Genomic DNA, 14,953 nt, shown 5'->3' with positions numbered 1-14,953 from the left:
TTTTACCGTTGGTAAAAGGTACCGTTGCAAGAGTACAACACATAAAATCAACTTCTACAAGAGTATTATATGTTGGTGCTTAATGTATAGGAATTCAAATCTCATTGATATGGCTAAGAGAGAATTTGCAAGGCTTGGTGCTGGTACATATATAATGTGATTATTATTATTATTATTTATTTATTATATATTTCCATCAATTAAATTAATTATCCATATAATGTTGTATTTATATATTGGATATGCTTCACACAATGAGAAAAAAACAAGACATTCTCTTCACAAGAGGAAGAAATCATATATTGGATAAAACTGTTGGATTACAATAGTGGATATTACTGAAGGAACATCATCCCAATGAGATGCATAATCTAAATGTTTTCTTTACATCCCTACAACTTAACGAAAATTTAATCGAGTAACATCATCCAACAGGAACAACATCCCTACAACTTAACTAAAACTGAAAGCATCCACCACCACCACCATCATCATTATCATCATCATCATCATGAACCGGAACATCATCGTCATCATTGCGGTATACTTGCCACAACACCCATATAATCATCCATATATATTTTGAATATACAAAAAAAATACCGAAATGAACTGTTAACAGACAATGAATTGACATGATGCAAGTAATGATAGAGGCGGGTTATTAGTCACGTGCAAATGCAGAAGGCCATGTAATCTTTGTTATACATAACAAATTACTGGCATACATAGTAGATAGAAATACATTCATAACTTACCTCAAGGTGATTATGGACCCATATGAATTAGTTTACCATTTCTTTGAGGGGTTCATGTTACGTACTTCAAATATATGAGCCTAATATGGGTGTCTTAGTGTATGGCAGAGATCGTTGCATAAGTATACATGTTTTCCAATGTTGAACATGTCAAATGGAACAAAGATAAGCATTTTTATGGTATGTAGTGAAACGGTTGGAGCAACACAAACTGGCACAGATTGGTGGTGTCCCTTCTCCCACTTCCACATGAGATCCTCATCGAAGCATATGAGTAAAATATAATATTGTACAAATATACATTCAGTTTGTGCTTGTAAACATAATTTAAATATTAGTTACACAGCACTTGTGGTAAAGGGGCTAATTAAGTTTTTCAACACTTCATCTTGGTTCACATAGTAATTCGTGTTTGCGTAAAAATAAATTAATCCACACAAAATCACTACTTATGTAGTATGTATAGAGAGCCAGAAGGACCTAAATATGAAAACGTTAAGAAACGACGGAGAGACATGCATACAGTTTTTATGAAGCTACAGACTTTTCACACAACACGGTATATATGCACTCACCATGACTAATCACAAAAATTCTTTAATTGGAGTGTGTACAATTTGCATCAGACATACATCTAACATAATTTAGAGAGCCTTGTGCATGCATCTTTTATTGTTCAGAACATGAAAAGGGTGGAAAAAACAGTAATTTTGGAACAAAATAAAGGACTGCTTCGGAACCACACACCATTACTGAGGATATTGTGGAAAGTAGCTTAATTACCTTATTATGTTCTCCATAAGGGGCTGCTCTGTAATCCAGATAATGAAACTGAGAGGAATGATATATATGTTGTTAGTAACACATGTTTAGAATATTGCTCCCATAATAATGATTGTAGGAACGTTCCACAAGAATGTTCCATTTTATATTGAAACCTCGTTACCAACCTATGACGTAAACATGAACCTGTACAAATCATTTACTCCTTGCTATTAGCATAACTTTTGCATCGGCAGTGGGATTGTAGTCTCGCTACCTAGTAAAAGCAGGGAAGCTGATATGCTAAGCATCACATTATAGAAAACTATGTAATCTCTCAGTATCATAGCTTCTTATCTTAATGCTGAAACTCAGAAGATAAATAAAATATACCAGGAAGTTAACTGCAGTTCTGGTGGGTATAGATAAGAAATGACACAAATTTATGAAAGCATGTATGTCCGAAAATCAACTAATTAATTACTTTGTCTAGCATGGACTGACATGGAAATTCAGATGCAAATTGAGCTATTAATATCATAGTTAACTAGGTGGCTCGTGTTTCAGTTATTGACATAGCTAATACAGCCCGAAAGCAGAATTCCGCATTACCACTAGAGGCCATGAAGACCACCCCTCATGACTCTTCTCCACTCCATACGGAGTATAATGGGGTGAACAACGGTGCTCATAGAAACACATATAACTAATAAATTTCTTCATCAGCTAATTTATATCAAGAAAATTAATTTGGCTTTCACAAACAACTCAATGCTCTAGCTAGCTACAGAAATAAAATATGGAATCTGGTGATAAAGGCTGACTCTCCATAGTGGGGGCAGGAGTAACGACCGAGATCTGGAATGGAGTTGAGTGTGTTTAGTCATCTCCCTGCGAGGTCGCCATACAGCTGCGTGGTAGCCTCGTTGCTCCCCATCTGATTTAAACTGTCGTCGCTGGACTTCCTATTCTGCTGCAACAATCATCATGGCATTAATTCTTTAATCATACTAGGGAGAGATGTGGTGGATATATTCCAGAAACTAGAGCAAAGAGGAGGAGTGGACCAAATCACCAGAAGCCAAAGGAGGATAGGGAGGAGCAGGCTCCATTGCTGCTTTTCCCGAGTAGCAACATGGCTATCCACCAGCGATTCCTCCTTGCATCTCTACAGGAGAAGAGAATAGCATATATTACAGAAAGGGGGAGGGAGTACGAAGCAAAGGGAGGGGATGCACTCACCGGACGAGGGGAAGAACACATGGCCACCGGCGCCGGAGCCTACGCCCGAAACCCTAGCTAGGGGGGAGGGTGGCGGGGTGGGTTTGTGTGGCTGCGAGCGCCGGATCTAGCTGGATGGAAAGCGTCGCGGTGCGAGGCGACGTTGGGATGTCCCTCGCGGTCGTGGGATCCGCTAGATGTCGCCAGACTCAGCCGCCGTAGGTGACGCAAGGAGGAGCAGCGTGAAGAGCGAGAGATGGGACGCGAGAGGGATGCGTGGGTGCGGGGTGTGGCGGATCAGAAAACCTCCAGAGCTAGGAGGTGGGATGAGACGAGGGGGAGGGTCGGAGGCGATGGGGAGGGCCGGCGGTGATGGGGTTAGAGAAGGGAGACGAGGTGGTCGATGGCAGCGGTTTGGAGAGATGAGGGGAATTGGGGGTTCTGTTTCTCTCTCCTTTTCTCTGTTTTTATATATCTACCATGCTAGGGTGATGAGATGCAAATATGGATATGCTACAACGCTTATATCCGTATCTATTGCGAAACTAACAATGTATAGTCAGAACGTTGTAGAATTTGTGTTGTTTTATAGGGGGTATTATTGTAGTGCGTCTAGGTGGTTGTATAGGGCGGCTAGGTGGAGACGAGAGGGAAACGGTGTGGCGCGGCAACGTGATTTTAAACACCGAACACATCTGATGAATAACCGAAGATGGTGCCACTATGGTCGACCGTTCGGTTACCAGACGGACTCGGATTGCGACTAAAATTGGCAGACGACCCTCCTATACTAAAATAAGACCTAATGCCAAGTTTCATCCCAATCTAAGAAAGTTTTATACACACTTTTAAAAACAAAATATTAACGATGTCGCGGGCACGTGCGCGCGTGGTTGGGCTCAACACGGGCAACGATGAGAACGGAGAAAACCGACAACTAATAATGGATGCAAGTTTGAAAACTTGCGGCAACAGAGTGTCGTTGCAATTCGGATGACGCGCATGATGCGATGGTGAATGCAACAAACAAAATAATAACACGACGACAATGGAAATGAGGGGAAACTTCTGGAGCGTCGGTCTCGGGCTGTCACAACTCTCCTACACTACAAGAGGATCTCGACCCGAGATCCAAGAATGAAAGGGGAAGAGAAAGAGCCAGAGCAATAGGTAAACTTAGTTGCTTCTTTGACAAACGAGTGAGACCAACGAACGTTGAAGGTTGCAAAGAGAAGAGGAATGATATGAGAAACAAGCAACAATTCAATCAAAATTTTGGCAGCACTTCGGAAAGAAAAAGGGACAAGAATTTGATACAATGGAAAGATCTTGAGAAGATTCACAACAAATTAACTAAATTAAAGAAAAAACAAGGAAAGAACACGATATTGACAAAACTAGATAATGGATAAAAGAGAGCAACATCACAACAACTCCGGAACAAGAGAATAGAAACTAGATCTTGAAAAGAAAGAACAAAGAAGAAAATGACAACTACTACCACAAGAATCTTGAAGAACACCTTGAGAATGAAGAGATCTTGAGCCGCCTAACAAAAACATGAATGGGGCACCGGAATAATTGAGAGACGAACGAAGAGACAACAATTGAGAAGAATTTGAGAACGGAAGCTCAAAGCTGAGAACGAAGAAGTCTTCTCAAAGGATGGCCTTCGGAGGATCGAGAAATGAACACAACACTGAAATGCACCGGATAGATATGAATAGGAATTTCTCATAGTTGAAACCAATTGAAAGAGACACAAGCTGAGAATGAAGAGAAGGGACACCACCAAAATTGAAGAGACAGTCCGGAATGATTAGAAGAGCCAGGAAAGATCCTGGGAAAGAACGTGTGGGTTAGGACCCACTAAAAGAAAACACCGGATGAAACAATTAATTAGAAGGATTAATTGCACCGGTACAATGAAAACTTGATGAGGTTAAGCACCTCGAAATAATTAAAGAATTGAAAACAAGAAACTTTTGAGATATCTTCAACGCTCCGGATAGAACAGATAGGGATGCACGAATACGAAAATATTGAATGAGAATCTCCAACACAGGAATCACCGAATAAGAGATAAAAGAAAATATAGCAGAAGCAAGAATGAAATGAAATGCACTTAGATGAGAATTAAATCGCTAAAGAAAATGGGCGGGAGGGCGGGGAAAACAAAGACAACTTGGGACAACTGAGATTGAATTAACTGGAAGAGAAGCACACCGGGTGAAAAGGAATTGATATGACGACTTTGGTTGAAGAGAATTAATAAGACACTTTGATTGAGTAAAAGAATCATCATTCCCATAAAAATATGAGAACATCTCTTGGAAAGATATGAAATCACCATTTGACATCGAAGCAACTCGAATTACCATACTCCAACAAAACAAAGGATGAGGCTTACGAAACAAGCTGGAACAATTCATGACAGAGATTCCGTTCGATATGTTCGTGGATAGGATTGCACGGGCTCCATCTTACAATAGCCATCATGTACAAGGCAGTGCACACGACATACGAAGTGTCCCCGAGTCATAGCAAGCTACAAGAACTCCTTAAGACACAACGGGAACCGCTTTAAGGCGACCATGAACAAATAAATCCACTAGATGTCGAACCCCAACCTCACATCATGCATCTGTTGGAAGATTGTCCTATAAGTAACTACTTGAATTCCCACCTAAGAACTCCCGAAATTTCTGATCATGCAATCTGGTCCACGGATACAAGGAGTAATATAACACTCAACTCCTATACTAACCAGTCCAATGTATCACATTCTCCAACACATAACCAGAGATCTCAGAAACTCATCTATCTCAGATCCTCGAAATCACAATGATACTAAGTGTGGTGATACATCCGGTTCTATCTACACCAGTACTGGGGAAGTCGGACTCCTCTCGCCACTACTAGTATTGAAGCAATTTTGAACATCTTTTGTGCTGAGATTTTAAGAAATCTGAATGATAACGATGTGTTCAAGAATCCCCTGGAGCTCAACTATCCGAAAGAATCAAGTCAGACAGGAGGAACCAAGACATAACTCCGTCACATCGGCATCATACAGATTCCAAAATATTCGCGCAATCCTAAAAAAAATTGAGTGAGAAGAGGAGTAGAATTAAAATTATTACGTCAAGATTCCTCACCAGAGCATAGAAGAGGAGAAAAAAGAATCCTACTCTCCGATATATAACTAGACTCAATCAGTTATTCACTAGACTCGACTCGGCCAATTTCGATCAATCAAGGGGGCTCCTAGGTCGGTACTGCTCTGATACCAACTTGTAACGCCCAAGATGCGACCCTATCCTTATTTTGGCGCGAGGGCCTCGACAGGGATAGAAGCACATCTCGTTGTTTTACAAGAATGGATATCGTTACAAGTACATGTACGGAAGAGAAGAGCATATGGAATTGGCTTACACTCGCCACAAGCTACATCAGAGTCACATCAATACAATACATAAATATCACGAAGAAGAGCAGGGTCCGACTACGGATGAAAACAAACGAGAAAATAAAGACGTCCATCCTTGCTATCCCAGGCTGCCGGCCTGGAACCCATCCTAGATCGACGAAGAGGAAGAACAATAAAATCTGAATGAACAATCATCGCTCTCACGTCTTAATATCCTTTACTTGTACCTGAACTGGTGTTGTAGTAATCTGTGAGCCATAGGGGACTCAGCAATCTCATTTCCAAAGGTATCAAGACTAGCAAAGCTTAATGTGTGAGGTATGATTAAGTGGTGAGGCTGCAGCAAGCAACTAAGCATTTATTTGGGGTGGCTAACTTACGAGTACAAGAATAAAAGAGGGGATGATCTACGCATAGCGGACGTGAACTACTGATGATCAAATGAATGCTCCGCAACACCTACTTACGTCATACATAACCCCACCATGTCCTTGATTGGAAAAGGAGCTCGTGAAAGAGACAGTCACGGTTACGCACTCAGTTGACATATTTTAATTTAGCTTACTTTAGGTTATCTAGAACTGGATCTTCAACAAAGTTTCCAAGTTGCCACATAACCGCGGGCACAACTTTCCGATAGATTTAACCCTGCAGGGGGTGCTCCAACTTGTCCATCACAAATTACCACAAGCCTCATAGAAATCCTTGACCGCAAAACTCGCGATCTCGTTGGAATCTTAGTGGAAAATCTCAACTCTGAGATTACCCAAAGCATCACGAGAATCCTGATGCATAAGACATTCATCGAAGGTAAAACTAATCCAGCAAGGCCGCCCGACGTGTCGACGATCCCGATAGGAGCCGTGTATCTCGTTCTCAGGACACGATGGATTGTCCAAACTTCTGCTAGGACAAACACATTGTTGCCCCTGGTAGCCACCGGCGATTGACAGGTTGGACCAACACTCATGTGGAGCACTGGCCCGGGGGTTGATTAATTAACCTCGGGTGTCGTCGGGTCCCTATGCTTTTATTAGGTTATTAGGAAAATGTAGTACCAAAGTTGTCCCTTGCCAGACCAGTTTTAATCTAAGACGAATTATCAAGGGGTCCCCATAACAACCGCGATCGTGTTAGGAGCGCTCAGTTGTGAAATATAACACCAGTAGCCGAAACTAAGGGGGCAAAGGTGGAACAAAACACCAGGCTAGAAAGGCCGAGCCTTCCACCTTTACCAAGTATATAGGTGCATTAAATTAAATAGCATTAATAGGGTGATATAACAAGGAACCCATGTTATCACATCGAAGCAACTGCACCTGCAACTAGCAACGCTAACACAAGGTTAAACAAGCGGTAACATAGCCAATCAGTGGTTTGCCAGGTTGTGAACTTGTTGAGGGTTTTCATGGCAATGTTGAGAGGCTAATATTTAACAGGTGGTAGGCAGCGAGACATAACGAAAGAAATGAGATAACTAGCATGGCAATGATATCAATGGTATCTAAGGAAATGATCATCTTGCATGAGATCCTGCTTGGAAGAAGAACGACTCCGTGAAGCAGACGAACCGACGTGGTCGAACGGATCCTCAGACTCCAAAGCGGTCGGAACTCTATCGAGACGAAGCAAACCGGAAAAAAGAATCAACACATGATATTCACCACACGATGCACAACACATATGATGCATGAACGGTATCAATTATGCACGTATGACACGGCAATTCACACAATCAAACACAAGACATTAAGTGAAGTTCAATATGCAACGAGTTGCATATCGACGAAACTCCACATCCAAATTATCTAGTTCGATCCCGATTAGGTACACAACAATATTAATTGTTGGTTAAACATGGCAAGAGGTGAAGCGTAATTAAGCTACCTACCTAGGCATTTTAAATGAGGTCGGAAACGACTTATAGCATCTCCGAACTGACCTCATATGTTAATTTATAATTTTGTCTAGATCTGACCTAACACGTTTTAATATTTGTTAAACAGCAAAATAAATAGGTTCATATGATTCTACGCGTCGTTCAAATCAATTTTCACATAGAGATCATTGCAAACAGAGCTATAGTTCAGAAGATATGAGCACCGCAAGATATGATGCCATGAATGCAATATGTCTGCAACGACAGCCACAAGCATTCCAAACCAAGAAGGCAGCAACATAATATGAAACTACACGAGATTCTAAGCAAGTTTCATACAGGACACGATCAAAACGGAGCAACTTTCAACAAATACAAGCTACACAATAAATAGCTACAATCTGTCAAAAACAGCAACATGGCATTTTCTACACTCCAAAACAACAAGCTACATAATTCTAAAATGCTCAAACAAGACATGGGGCAGTGGTGGTCAAGATGTACAACAACATCCTCCTAATAACATCTAGCATGGCAAGATGGATTACTAGGAAAAGAACTCACAAAATGGCATCTCACACACAGTTTTAGACTTAGTGAAAATTAACACCGCCAATAGTGCAGTTTTCGATGTGAAGACATATTGACAGTAGTAAAAGTATATGCTACAGGCCTTCGAATGGCATGAAAATCTGCAGCATGCTACAGAATCTTAAGGACTACAAATAACTACATTGCATGAACCCCAAAGGAGCTGTATATCACTTTCAAAACTCATGGAAAAACAGCAACAAAATATAACAGATCTCAGACTTACAAATATTTTAGCATGTCCAAATCAGCACTATTTCCTAGCATGTTGACATAAAGAAAACAAGACCTAAACATGGATTTCTATTGCAATCAAAATTACCAGGGGCTAACATACATATCCAAGAGCATATCTCTAGTTCACTACCCATGCATATCACGCACGGAATAAATCACACAAAATAGACAAGATGGCAAATTGGCAAATATATCATGCACACTAACTTACTCAAAAGACAAAACTAAATGCATGGTTAAATTCTACGGATTTTTCTACACCGAAAACATATATAATATGTGTGGTTGCAAAATAAAACTAACGCCACACATGTATGTGAGAATATGTTCTAAGCACTACATAGCAATATATTGATGGCACCTACATGCAAAAATGTAAGCAACTACTCTAAAATACGTAGCAAAGGGTCACAAACATCTTGAACATTTTACGTATGGAATTTGAGCAATCCGAACGCGCACGAAAATAGCTACGAAATAACTAACATGTTAGGACAACACGTGAATCTAGAAAAACGGCAGGTCAAACCACTTCAAACATGCATGCAAATTACAAAATATGAATCTACACAAAAAATTACACAAGTTACATATAACATACGTCGCGATCCGATGCAAGGTTCAATATCTACGGACGTTTGAAATATAGCATTTTACTGAAAAGAATAATTAGCGGTTAAATAAAAAATCTATGCTGGCCGAATCACCTAATGGGCTCAACAGGAACATGCGAGCGCAATTAATAAAACACGCACGGGGCGGGAGATTGTCGGGACCCCGATCCTAAGCCATAGGAATCCAGCCTGTAACACATCGCATTCCTTTGTGGTCTCACGCACGGTTAACTCCACGCCTGCAGCCTTACCTTAGCCGGGACCGTTTGCGTCTTTTGACTCACGTATGCGATAGTGTCGCTAGCAAACCAATGTCAAAGAACCCGGATCGACATGTCTAGTCATAAACCAAAGTGGCAGTTCCGCACAAGGACAGGCATACATGACCCAACAAAGCAGGTGTCGGTCATCAACGAACGTAGACGAGTCGTAGCAAGCTACAAGGACTCCATTACGTCGCGTGACATTTCTCCAAAGGGGACAGACACAGCAGCTAAGAAAGACACATGCCGGTCAACCAATGTGTCCGGAGCAGTAGCGAACTACCAAGGCTCGTTGGATCACAAAGGGGCATTTCCTTGTAAGGAGTGCTACTAAAGTTCACGACTAGGTATTCGAACCCCATACATATCAAGTAAGACACACGTACGCATGGCATACCTATATGTATAGATACATCGATGGCATCACAACATAACCATAATCATACAAGCTTTATTTAAGAGGCTCGGAAGAGCCACACACATAATATTACACATTAAGGGTCTCACGACCCATAACAGCAGTCATACAATACAAGCCAGCGGAAGAGTTATAAACTTTCTGAGTACAGACAGAGCAACTAGAAGGCACATGGCCTGACTATACTACAGAGCCGACGTAGGGCCAGATCGTAGCTAGGACACCAGCTACTCGTCGTCGTCGATGTCTACGAAGAAACCTCCATTAGGGTCATTGGCAACCTCTGCAATATTTATTAAGCAAACATGAGTACGAAGGTACTCAGCAAGACTTTAGGATGACTAACTACTCATGCAAGGTATCAAAAGGTATTGTGGGGTTTCAGACAGAAAGCCAGCATTTGACTCGTGGCTAGACAACTTGCATTTTTAAATAATTTTGACAACTTGATTTCTCGCACACGAGTCCACTAACACCACAAAAATACACTATCGTGGAATCATTCCGTCTCCGTACGGAAATGCCGTCCACGACACTCACGCTTATCTTGACAATTTTATGAGTAGCCATTGAAGTTATCTATGAACAACATATGTCTCCAAGTAGTCCATATCCGCGGACGCGGCTATTCGAATAGATCATAACCCTGCAGGGGTGTACTTCGTCACACACGCTCCCGCCACTTATCGCCATGTGCACGTCATGCACCTCGGCAACCTTCAAGCGGAAGCCCAGCGAGGGAGTCGGCCATGACCGTTAACCACACTAGTACCTAGTCCAGGTTTATCGCCTATCTGAGAGTAACCCGTACGGAAGTCCGGCCGAAGTTTCCGCCACGGCCTCAAACGATGTGCGCAGGGTTCCCAAGCCCACCATCCGGGTGCCACTTGGTACACCGTGCCACTGCCTACCGCATCACGGCCCACCTCTCAGGTCAGCACCATGCATGGCCTCCAGCATTTCTATAAACACCAGAAACTACTTGCAACTCCTGGACCGAGTACTACGCGATTAATAGGCCGAGCGGGGTCATATTTCAGGGCCCAGCATGTGGTAGTATCTAGTCTTGGATTACATACACGGAACTCAGTTCCTAAGGACGGTTCCAATGAAACAACCCGCCATGTACTCCTACACAACCTTTCACCGGTACCTTTACCAAATCAAGTTCAACACACGACCTTTGCTCACCGAACACATTCCACATTTCTGTTCATCTCCCAGATGACAGACCATACACAACTCTAAGCATAGCATGCATAGCAGGATAAGGCACATCATAGCTCAAGCAACTACCAGGTATGCTAGGTTGCAAGGTTCGGCTATTTACTGTGACAAGGTTAAGTCATGCAAAGGAAGTGGGTCCAACTATCGTGGCAAAAGCAGTTGAAGCATTTGATCCTAATGCAATAAATAGGTGCAGGAGCAAGAACATAGGTGTTATCGGGATGATCAAAAGGGTTGCTTGCCTTGTTGCTCAGATGAGGAACGATATCCGTCAGACGGATATTCGGTGGAATCCGGGGGTGCGGAGCCTACCGAAATGAATGGCAACATTCAATAACAATCATATGCAATCAAAATGATGCATGAGCATGGCATGAGAATGCAAGTGATAAGTTATTATAATCAAGATGTTTTAGGTTTAGAGTTGATTTGAATCACACTCGAATAGCAATTCAAACGGTATTCTCGGATACCGGTTTAATTGATTCGACCTGATGCTCAGAGCAACCTAATGTTAACATGCATGAAATGTCATGTTATGGTACTGATTTATCTCTAGGGCCGTGTGTGATCATTGTATCTATAATGAAATTTGGATATTTTTGCAAATTCCATTTATAAAGTGATTAAAAGAATTGAATTATTCCTTATTTCACAATTTAGGGTTCTGTAAATTTTTCAAACATAGTTGAAAATAGCATAATCAGAATCCTTGAATTTTTCTGATACTTTTTCATATATAAATTATTTTCATTGGAGTTACAGATTAATTTCTATGATTTTTGCAATTTTTAGCAATTTCCTGAATTATTTTTATACTGGAAATTCCATTTATTGCATCAGGCTGACGTCAGCAGGTCAGCCGACCTGTTCAGGTCAAACCTGACAGGGGGCCCCACTGGTCAGCCTCTCTGGGCTAATCCCGCGCTGACCAGCCCCTAATTGGGGTTTGACCAAGCGTGGGGCCCTCTGGCAGCGACTGAGGGGAGGGCGATTACGCCCTAATGGTCGGCCACGTCGACGGCCACCGGAGGGTGGTCGCCGGCGACCAAACCCGCGGCGGAGGGCTCGCCGGAGGCGACCTAGACGGCGCTGCACAGCACGAAAACGCACGCGGTTGGCAGCTACAGCAAGCTCGCGAAGTGGCCGATCTGGCAGGACCAACTGGGGAGGCTAGGGTCGCCGGAAGAGGCGTCGGCGACGAGCCGGAGCGGCGGCCGAAGCTCGGGCGTCGTCGGGGGCTTTGAATCAGAGGGATCCACGCTTAGTTCTTAGCTGCTACGGCATCTACGCGTCGTCCTGGAGATTCTGGTGCTCTCGGGAGGACGAGCTGGACATCGGAGGGCTACCGGCGACGAGCGGCAGCGGCGGTGCTCGTCGGGCTCCGGTGATACTAGGGCTAGAGGAGGGGATCGGCGGGGAAAACTTAGGGAAAACCACCGCATGCTCACAGGGAGTGCAGAGAAGAGCTCAGACGGCTCGGGGAAGGCCTGGGGGCGACGAATCGACGGGAGAGGTCCGGCGGCCGGAGGAGGAAGACGACGGCGTTGCGGGCGTTGCAGGGCTCGAGGAAGCTTCGGCTTCTGCAGAGACGACCAGGGCGACGAGGCGGAGCTAATGGCGTGCTCTAGGAGGGGATCCTATGGCCAGGGGCACGGCCAGCTCGAGCTCGAGGTCGTCTCTAATGGCGGCAACAGGGAGAAGGAGGGGATCCGGGAGGAGGGGAAGAACCGAGGCGGGGAATGGATAGGGGAAGCTCTGGGGAGCTTATCCCCGTCGTCGCCAGCGTGAACCGGCGGCCAGGCAGGCACGCAGGTGCGTGGCCGCGCCGGAGGAGGCGGCGGCCACCTCCAGCTGCCTACTGGCGCGAGGGAGGGGACGAGCGGCGAGATGGGCCGGGCCTGGCTTGGGCGACAGGTAAGACTTTTTCCATTTTCTCTTTTTTTGTTTTTCTGTTTTGCTATTTATTGCTTTGCTAATTATTTCAGCTCCAAAACAAAACGTAAAAACTATTTTAGACCTCCTGAAATATTTATTATAATATCCCCACACATTTCCAAGACTTTCAACATTTTTGGAAAAATTATAGTTTCTGATTTCAAATTTTAAATTTGAAACCAGTGGCTTTTGCATTTATTTAAAATGCTTGAAGTGTCAAGAAAATAGTTTTCTCCAATGCTCATTTACTTTCATGATTTATCAGAAAGTTTGAACATTTCTTGAGGCCATTTTGGGTTCATTGATTTTGAACTAGTTGAAATTTCCTTTAATTGAAATGGTGGCTAGGGTTTTGAGTTTTTCCTTTGCCACTTTGTTGTTTTTGTTGAAACTTCTTGGATGCAAATGCAAAGAAGACATGAGCACAATGCTATCTTGGTTAAGGGTTAGGGATGTGACAGAGATAGTGGGGCAGAGGGGGCTGCTCACCTTGGGCTCGGCCCAGGACGGAGAGGAGGCCGAGCTGGGCCGGATCTGGTGGAGAGGTTCGCGGGGCTGGGCCGGTTAGGGAAGGCGGCCTAGGTCGGGGCAGACTGGTTCTCGCTGGTTTGATGCGTGGCTCACCGGCCCAGGGAGGCACTGGAGGGGGTAGACGAGGCGCTCGGGGCCGCCTCGCTCCTCGCAGCCGCAGAGAGTCGCGTGAAGGAGGTCGACGGCAGCGACTGGAGGCGGTGCCAGCAGGGCTCCAGGGCAGCGGAGGCCGACGGGATCTGGCCGCTAGACGGCGGATCTGACTGGCAGCGATCCGGCAATGGCGGCAGCAAGCTCCTCGTGCGACCACAGAGAGAGACGGAGAAGAACGGGGAAGGAATCTGCAGGTTGAGGAGGGCTCGAGGGCAACGATGACGTACGGCGGCTTGCCCGACCTGCTCCGGCGAGCTCCTCCGGCGGGGACTGATTCCCACAAGTGTATGGGATCGCAGCAGTTTTCGAGGGTAGAGTATTCAACCCAAATTTGTTGATTCGCCAAGATGGGAAGCGAAAGAATATTCTCAAGTATTAGCAGCTGAATGTGTTAGATTCAACCACACGTGAAAGATTAGTGTGTGCAAGCAAAGTATGAGTAGTAAGGTAGTATGATAGCAACGGTGCGAGGAAAAGCCTTGCTGACAGGATGTTATGCCGCTTACCTAGACAGACAACGGCGCCAACAAATTCTTGCAACAAGTAACAGCGGAGTAGTAAGTAACAGTAGTAGCAGGAGCAACAAAGTAACAAGTAATAGCAGTAGTGACAGCAGCAGCAAAGTGGCCCAATCCCTTTGGTAGCAAGGGACAAGTCTAGGCAAAGTAACGTAGCGAGGACCAGTAGTAAAACACTCGTAGGCAGTGGATCGGTGATGCATGAGTGTGACGGATGTGATTCATCATGTAACAGCTATAACATGGAGACATGTAACTAGCTCCTGTTCATCAATCTAATGTAGGCATGTATTCCGTATGTAGTCATACGTGCTTAGGGAAAAGAACTTGCATGACATCTATTGTCCATCCCTCCCGTGGCAGCGGGGTCCTAATGCAATACGGGATATTAAGGTTCTCCTTTTAAAAAAGAA

The 14,953-nt window shown here is 43.9% G+C and overlaps 1 long non-coding RNA gene across 2 annotated transcripts; it reads right to left on the bottom strand.

Annotated features, from left to right (window-relative positions):
- Positions 1 to 278: 278 nt before the first annotated feature.
- Positions 279 to 3,155, bottom strand: LOC123395461. Of its 2 annotated transcripts, none has more exons than XR_006609740.1 (3): positions 2,763 to 3,155; positions 2,596 to 2,688; positions 279 to 2,493 (listed from the first exon to the last, which is right to left on the bottom strand). It is a non-coding gene; the product is annotated as an uncharacterized LOC123395461 (long non-coding RNA). The 2 variants fall into 2 exon arrangements; XR_006609741.1 differs by having other exon boundaries at positions 279 to 2,490.
- Between the last annotated feature and the right edge of the window lie 11,798 nt (positions 3,156 to 14,953).

This window comes from Hordeum vulgare, chromosome 5H, assembly GCF_904849725.1.
Source record: "Hordeum vulgare subsp. vulgare chromosome 5H, MorexV3_pseudomolecules_assembly, whole genome shotgun sequence".
Classification (NCBI taxonomy): domain Eukaryota; kingdom Viridiplantae; phylum Streptophyta; class Magnoliopsida; order Poales; family Poaceae; genus Hordeum; species Hordeum vulgare.
The sequence above is the reverse complement of the archived record's forward strand: the minus strand, read 5'-3'. Positions and strand labels throughout refer to the sequence as shown.